The sequence below is a fragment of the Typopeltis vanoorti genome, chromosome 19, assembly GCF_054136105.1.
Source record: "Typopeltis vanoorti isolate ZY-2024b chromosome 19, IOZ_Tvanoo_1.0, whole genome shotgun sequence".
NCBI lineage: Eukaryota > Metazoa > Arthropoda > Arachnida > Uropygi > Thelyphonidae > Typopeltis > Typopeltis vanoorti.
In genome coordinates, this window is record NC_143567.1 from 74989847 (window position 1) to 74998392 (window position 8546).

The window sequence follows — 8546 nt, forward strand, 5'->3', positions numbered from 1 at the left end:
CAAATTTTACATAACGTGAAGAAGTTTCACTTTTAATTACAGCTGATGTGCAGGTATTTCTCTTTGTCAGCAAATTTTATATGTTAGATTCCAAATGAATGATTTCTTTCCAAGATTCCTCATTTAGGATTTAACAGTGTTCCTTAGTGATAATTCTCTCTGCATATGGCATTTGTTTCCTGTATCTAATGTGTCAGATTATTTCAATATCCATTCTATTAATGTCTTAACTACTCTTCAGATCCTAACACTGGTCAAAATGATAACCAAAGTTGAATTAATAAAGAAGTATAAAAACTACTATAATTGGCATTTCAGCAGAGAGAGAGAAATACCAAATGAATATGAATACCAATTTTATATTCATAGAAATTTCACCCTGTATGTTAAGCATCTTCAGTATGATTGATTTTAAAAGAGAAAACAACCTAAGGATAAATTAATTAAAACAATAAATAATCTCACCTTCTGCATTGTTGAAATTAAAAGAAAAAGTACTCAAGAAGGAAACTGTATGATTTACAAGTTGTTGAACTTGAACTGAAATATTGATGAATTAAGCCCTTCGCCTTTTATTTGCTAATGGAAACAGTTCCTTTAGACCTAAACTTTTGAAGACAGGTGAGCAGCTAGCCTCAATCATTCACTGACAGTGAGTGCCAAGCTGTCAAATGAAATAAAGGTTGTTCGGGTGGCAGGGTGGAAGTATGGAAGATAATTGCTGCCATCTCATGGCCCTAAACTCTAACACTTGTTTCCTTCTGTCCTGTGGTTAAGTTTTTGATATGTAGGGGATTAAAAACCTGAGATTTTGGGATAAAAACCCTACTTGCACATGTCACTTAGGAACAGCCCAGAGAAAGGTTTAGAAAAAGTTCTAGTTAGCAACTAGAATTGAATCTGTAATGATTTTATTTTGATAACCTAGCAATTTGGATGCAAATACCATTACCATAAAGCTACTACATAGGTACCGATTTGAAATATTAATTTAAAAAATAATAAAAAATAAAGCTAGATGCTATGCTAATAAAGTCTAACTCAGCTAACTCAAAAGCAAAACTCTGGAAAATTGGAAAAACCCATTCAAGTTATGTAGAAACATGACAAAATTAGGTGACTTACCTAAGTTTATTTCAACCTAGTCATCAAAGCATTAATGAACTTGCACATCTTCAATCTAATGTCTTTATTTATTTGCATGTTGTAGCTTATCCGAGAGAATGAGACATATTAAAATTGTTTTAATAAAACTAATTGGAAGAAAAATGGCACCTTTATATAGATAGATGGTAAATTGAGTGTTGACTGGTTTTACAGCCAGTAAACAGTCAAGTTTAATGTGGAACTTTGCATCAGTAGCATAGAACAGATGTGCCATTTTGAAAAAAAAGTTGGTTTGAATATCATTATTACACGAAAAATTTTTATGGGCTTACTAGCTGAAGATTTAGAAGTAGCAGCAGCATAGTTTCTCCCAGAAACCTGTTTTTTACATCCACAAACAAACTGACCTGAGAACACTGGGTTATAGTTAGACAGCTGCTTATAAAATGGTCAAAGGGTGATTATTGCTTAGCATTAGCTTACAGAATTTATAATGGAAGGAAAGGAGAAATTGATAAACCTAAAGCCATTAGTAATAGTATAACCTATCCATTGAAGAAAACATGGTAATTGCTTATTCACATTTTGAAAAATTACTAGCTCTTCCTGAATTTGATTTCGCCATTAAAAAAATACAGATTGTATTTCATTATCAGCTTAGTAGGCTAGTAGAATCCATATCAAATGGTAATTAGCATGAATATTTAATTTTGTAAGAACTTATGTAATAATTATTGTTGCTGCTTCTCTCTAAGGAACCTGCAGTTGAAAAAGCAAAGCATAATTTTAAGTAAGGAACAAAGGTTTGTGGAATAATTATTCCATCAAAAGTGGTGGATCCAGGACACCCCTCCCTGCACCTCATGATATATAATACAATTTTCATTTTATCAGAAATGTTATGATTGGAGACTTTCCTACAGTTGCATAATGTGACATGCCTGAAAGCTCAGAATTATTATTATACAGGGACCTCCATGGAGTCCAAAGACTCACTGTGGGAAACCCAATCTATCATACCTCTCCTTGAACTATTAACAGACAAAGCACTCGCAACTGACTCTGGCAACCTATTCCGCTCATTCACCACTCTCCAAAAAATCTAGTCCTCACACCTCTACTAATCACGCCTTTATTCAACTTCCAGGGATGACCCGTTGTTCTGGTTCCTCTAGCCAAGTGCCAAAACATTTTCTGCTTCTATCTTATCCCCCCCTTTTTCTCCTATCAACCAATTTCTGCAATCCACACACTTTCAATCTATCTTCATGGGGAACATTCCAAACGATGCCTACCATTTTAGTCACTTGCCTCTGAATCCTTTCCACTGCTTCATCCCCAATAAACTCAGAGGACCAGACTTAAGCACAGCAATCCAGATGTGGGTATATCAAGGCCTTATAAAGAGAATTAACTTATCTCTATTTGTTAATGTGTTCTTCAGTAGCCAAGTAATCTTATGAGCTACCTTAGCAATATATCATCTAAACTTTAACTCTCAGTCTACGACAACCCCTAAATCTCTAGCTTCATCTATGTCCTGGCGTACGGTGCCATTAATGTGATACACGGCTTGTCATCTATTTATCCCAAAATGCATTACTTTACATTTCTCTATTGACACCCATTAACTTTTGCCCATACTCAGCCTATTTAAATCATCCTGCAAGCTCTCCACATCGCCTTGATTAACTATTACTCTACCTAATTTTGCATTATCAGCAAACAATATTTCCTTTTGGGTTATTTCCTATATCATTTATGTACAAATTAAACGGCAATGGTTACAGCACAACACTAGTCACCCGTTTTTTTTGGCCTCGATTCTGCCTCTCCATGTACCAATTTTTGATATCTGTCCAGCAATCATCCACTTAACCAGTGTCATATCCATCTCCATTTGTACTAATTTGTATAACGAGTTCCATGTGGTATTCTCTCAAATGCCTTTGCAAAATCATTGTGTAGCCATTTCCTTTATCCAACTCAGTGCTGTTCCTCTATTATAAAAGTTTAGTAAATTACTGCGGCATGACTGATCCTTCACAAAGCCATGTTGATCCTCATACAGTTTAATGTTTTTATCTACCCATTCTTGAATTCTATTTTTTGACCAATTTTTCTAGTACTTTTATCGTTACCCATGAGATACTGATTGGTCTATAGCCTTCCTTCACTGTATCTCCAAATAGCTATTCGTGACTGTTAGAATTGGTTGCACAGTCTGTTAAACATGGAACGATTCCCATGCAACCATCTGGCAATCACCACCCGACCTTACCCAGCCTGTAAACTTATGATGGCTCGCCACCCGAATTCATCGGTTAAATGAATCTCGCAGCCATATTCAACAATTCTGCTATCACAAAATATCTTATTCTCACTCCAGACAGCGTTACTCATTTGTATACGATAGCTCGATAGCTAGACTCAATGCCACATTTACATAATGTACCTGACTTTCATATGTGCTGGTTTTTTTTTTTCTTCTTCTTCTTCTCCCGAGTTACTGAAAATTTTCTCTTTCTTCTTTAATTTATGAAAACCAGTGTAATTAATTTTTTTCTACACTGCTCAAAAGTTGTTTTATGAATTTTTATAAAAACACTAAAAATAAATTTCATATCTAGCTGCAAAAAAAAAAAAAAAAGGGAAAGAATAGCTATCGAAGAAAATGAAGTAGAATGCAAAACACAGTGAGCATAATAAAACCTCTTGCATCTATTACAATGCTGTGGTTGGGTGCGTAGGGGCCTATTATAATTTTTTTTTTTTTTTTGCAAAGTTGTCCAATTCATGGAGTGGACATTATTGTCTTTTCTAGATGTGATTACTGTTATCAGAAATGCAGAGAATTTTTTTTTTTTTAATCAGTACATATTATTTAACTCATGAATTTTCTTGTTTTGCATTATTAATAAGGTCATTCATAAATTATATAGTTATTTGTATGACGGTAATATAAATTCTAATTTCAGGTGCACAAATTTATCTTTATTATATAGTTTATGGTGTTTAAGTAACCAACATCCATAATTTAACTCTACAAAATATGGTATAAGGACCAAACTAAAAGTGCTAAAAGTCATACTTTTAATTTAGGCACAACTTTCATTAGAATATCATTTTCTTCTATCATTTTCCTAAATTCTTTAGAAAATACCATTCTGGCAAATTCTCCTCGAAACTTCAAACATCCTACACCTCTGAACGGTAAATCTGCTGCTCCTCTCATTCGAAGGCAATGATGAACTGCGAGTAATATTTCTTTAACACATAACTCTGCTTTGTCTCTTTCCATGCCGCATTTTGCTGCCAGTGATGCCAAATTTAGTCTCACAGTAGGTCGGCTCCCTGCAATCAGTACGTAAACATAAAATACTTGAAGTTAAAACTACAGTGAGGAATATTTTAATATCTCTATAATTTTGATATCATTACTGCTCAATTAAATAATATTTGGAAGTATATTGTAATTGCTAGCAATCACTTGTGTTAAAATTAGCTTTTGTTGTCCTTTGTCAGTAATAGTGATGCCTTTTCATTAAACCAGAGTTCAAATCCTATCTAGGATGCAAAGAATCTTTATAAAGGCTTTTCTCTGAAGTTGAAATCTGTTCTGTCAGAGTGGTAGAGTTTCACTCCAGAGTAAACTTCTGATTTTTTTTTTTTTTTATTCTGTAAAATAGTAAAACAACTAGAAAAAAATGTAATTAACAGACATCAGCTTTACAGCCTTTCTTTGAGCCATTATTCCAAATAAAAATAAATCGAACCCTATGGATGTTCTGTTATTAACTGATATATAAATATATTTGTTTAATTACTATTTTTCAGGAAATTACAATGTATACTAGATATTAATTATAATGATTTTAGTTAGTACTTTTCTATATTTTGGCAATGTTAAATTACCATCATCAGGGATCATAAAACGATATATACTCAGGCACTAATATGGGGCAGAAACTGAAGAAAGGTCTGGCCAAAAATTTAACATGGCGCCCCCTAGTGAGGTAAATTGGGTGGTCTTGACTATTGAGATGAAAATCTGAGGATACGTGCTTCCCAAATTTAGGTATGTACAAAACTCCTAACAAAATAAAAATTAACAAAAATCCTATGGAAAAACAACCTTACAACTATTTACAGGCCATATAAAAATTGGCATCCCTTATCTGCTCTACGAAAGACCAACCATACTCCCTAGACCTACCAGGTCCCTCACAGTTGCAAGCTGTCCTACTATGGCCAAACAGGCAAAGACAGTCAATATCAGAATTTCTGAACACAAGGACTACATCCAGTTCCACCAATACAGACTCAGGACTTGCTGACTATGCTTTGGATGCCAATCTCAGGACATGCTGGAAGAAAGCCACTCTATTGCACTGCAGCAAATACAAATATGAGAAGCTATTCCTGGAATCTGGCTCAGCACTCAGAAACTTTCCAAACCTCGACAAATTTGGGTGTATGAAACTGTCCTAAATTTGTGAGGCATTCATCCTCACATAGCCCAATGGCCAAAACCCAATTTTACCCACTAAGCGGCGTCATTTAGGACTCGAGGCACGACTTTGACTTTCTTCAGAGTCATTTGCCCAGTGCTAGTGCCTGCATGCACATATTGTTTTCTGATTCCTGCTGATAGCAATGTAATGTTGCCAAAATACATGAAAGTATTAATTAAAGTTATCATAACTTTATTAGTTATTATAAAAAATGAGCTAATGCCTGTTTATTCCCGTATGAAAGTAGGCGAGGCCATTTAGTCCTATCTACTTTTGAAACCGAGTGTGCAGTTCAATCTCCACTGGTAGCCAATCAGAGATAGCTGGCCCAAGGCTATCATTAATTAAGCGGCACGCAGTAAAGAGACGGTTCAACAAGTGCCGCCACCTCGTGATACCCTAACACAATGTTTCATGTCTGAAAATGGTGTGGGTCTAAGGACGATTTTCTTGAGTTTATGGGACGAAAAAGCCCGCGACAGAGATCGACTAACTCGAGAACCGGTCGAAAAAAGGCTTAGAAAAGATTATTCTGATTTTTCCCTTTCGTTCTGGTTGTTAATACCGTCCACAGTGATGGTATTAACCTTGCCCCAACATGCTTTGCTCATGAAGCTGTACTACCTAAACAATTACAATGCTACACTCCCCAAATTTCGTTGCCTGAACAAATGTCGATGAGGTCCACGATCTCCATGTGCTCTGCAAAGAATGATTAGTAGTTTTAAAAGAACGGGATTGTTGAGAATTAGATCTGGAAGAGGTCCCAAACCAATAATTCACAAGTGAAGTTGCTACTGCTGTCGTGGAGTGGGCCATAAATAACAGTATTGGTTGTGCTGTATCACGACACATGGATGTGCCTTATACAACTGGCTGGAGAATTTTAAGGAAGATTCTGCATTTCTTCCCATTCAAGATAACCCTGATACATGAGTTGCACCTGCAGGACTTTGAAAGTCGACTGACATTCACTTTAACATTCCTTGCTCGAGTGGAGTTGGGCGCTTTGTGGCTATGGGTGATTTTGTAAGGGAGATGAGGCTCATTTTCACCTGAACGGAGCTGTAAATGCCAGCAATTGCAGGGTATGGACTACTTTAATTTTGATTATTAGGGAACTAACATTCTCTATGAATACTATAGGGAATGTAAGTCATTTACCTGTGAATAATCTTTATATTAGTTTGTAAACTTCTAATTTCTCTTTTGTTTACCAAGTTTTTTGTGGACCAGAGAGTACACAATTAACTAAATCAATGTAATTTTAATCAATAAACATTGTCTTTCCTCAGTAGAGCATTCCATAGCCTAATGCCACTTTAGAAATGAATTTATAGAGTATAATTTTTTCTCACAACACCCAGGTGACAAATCTTTTAACCATAACTGATGTGATTTAGGCTTTATGTAATAGAATAGTGCTTTCCGAATTGTAGTAATCCATTCTGTTTGCAACATCACATTCGTGACAGTATGTATTTTTTTCTTTTAATTAGAAGGTAACTTTGTTAATAGCATTTTGTAGGATATATAATATAAGCACAGTTCTTGAAATCAACCTTAATTCTTGATAATCATGCTGTTTGTAGTTATCATGACATCAATGAAAAACTCTAACCGTATGTTTATTTAGAATTAATGCTACTATGGCATTTAAAGTCATGAGTCAGATCTATCTGTCTGTTAACTGCATGCGTTTCTCTTGTGTTAGCTGTTTTGATGGAGGTGTAACCTTTGTTTCCAGTAGGGAAAAAACACTTGTCTGTAGTCAGCTAACTTACTTTTATTTTTCAATTCAAATAATATATAATTAAATATGATGAATACAAATTCTTCTACTATTAATATAGGAATAAATAAAATAATCTGAACGTTAGTTTTATACAGGGTCCTTTCCATTATTAATACATATCCTAGATTAAATAATTAAATAAAAAAAACTCAAAGGTAATTATATGAATAATAGTTTATAATAAGATATTTACATTAATTAATATCTATAAATGTAGCCTTTGATATGGTGGATTATGTTGGATTCTGAAAGGAGTATTAATAATTTTATTTTCTCTTCATTCAGAATCCAACAACACCTAATTATCATAATCTTCCAACTGGTGATGACCTATTTTTTTTTAAGTTCTTTAGGGGTTCCAAGTATGTTGTTCAGTGGGCCTAAACTCGTTTTTTCCCTCCGACATTGTAAAGTTTCCAGTTTATCGTTTCTTCCTTGGTCGTCTCCAGGTTCTTAAGTGCCTGTGATCGTCCAAAGCATCCTTGGATTTCTTAACTATTTTTTCCACATAGAGTGGTCAGCTCTATGCCTATAGTATATTTTGTATGTAAATTTTGTGTGTTCTCATGGCAGATTCACTTGTATGCGGGATGAAAAACCCGAGTTTCCAGGAGAAAAAATCCTGCTACCTCCATATGAGATAACTTAACTCAACTTCAATTGTAAAGGCCCATATAAAGATTCCTTTCGTCATGACGAGAATCAAACCCGGGCCTTTTTCAGTTGAAGGGTACAATGTACCGATTTCTTCCAATTGTACTACAGAGGCTGTAAATGTACAATAGACATACAGTCTTTTGGATAGGATTAACGTTTAAAAGTAAACAAAACTTTGTGTTTATTTCAGGGCTATCTGTCTCTGTATATGCAATAAGGCTCGTCTTGTCAACACAGTGAAGTCTAGCATTGTTGACATTCTCATTTGTGACAAGTTCTACATATTGATCAGTTTCTTCTAACGTGTAGAGTTGCCTCCTATGATAAATCTTAAGACTCCTTGGAAGCGCCATGATTATTATTGTTATAATATTTTTGCAATAATAACCGACTTTTTTCAGTTCGATGTGCCTCTTTTAGAGATCATGGCAATGAATGTAGTTTTAGGCAGCAGCACTGACATAGAAGCAATG